The sequence below is a fragment of the Callospermophilus lateralis genome, chromosome 9 (assembly GCF_048772815.1).
Source record: "Callospermophilus lateralis isolate mCalLat2 chromosome 9, mCalLat2.hap1, whole genome shotgun sequence".
Classification (NCBI taxonomy): Eukaryota; Metazoa; Chordata; class Mammalia; order Rodentia; family Sciuridae; genus Callospermophilus; species Callospermophilus lateralis.
In genome coordinates this window covers 94,985,756-94,986,389 of record NC_135313.1, presented here as the reverse complement: position 1 = coordinate 94,986,389, position 634 = coordinate 94,985,756, and positions in this window count along the sequence as shown.

The window sequence follows — 634 nt, the reverse complement described above, 5'->3', positions numbered from 1 at the left end:
TACCTTCCACAAAACAATTGTGCTCTGCCTTTCTTGTCCTCAACACATTTTCTTTCACACCAGGAACAAGACAGAAAATCTCAGACAGCTTTAAGAATAAAGGAACCCACCATTTAGGATTCAAGGGTTCTGAAGTGCCCTTAGAAGAACTCAACCTCCTAGAATATCTAAAACATGTTTTGGGGGAGAAATAAAGAGATGGTTCTCTCAGACTGAAGCACCAGGAGCTGTGTACATAGAGGCTTCCAGAGGAGGTGATGGCTTTTAAACTGCAGGCTTTTAACCTGGAAGGCCTACATGTTGTGGGTATCTACCACAGACCAGCCCATGGAGCGCAGTGAGGGCCACAGAAGAGAGCTGTAGAAACCGAAGCCCCAAGCTGATACACCAGAACACACAAACAGGGTCCAATGCCAACTTCTCAAGCCCCAATTCCATCAGGACTACCCACCTCCAAGATCCCCAGGCTGTTCCCCATTAACACTTGTTCCATCTTTTGGTGTGCATCCCCAATAGCTCCCTAGGGATATGTTTCGCCTTATTCCTCTATGCCTGTTACTAAGTAGGTCCTTGATGAAGCCTGGTCATGTAGACAAAGTGACAAGGCATAAAAACACTTCTTCAACAAAGAGGA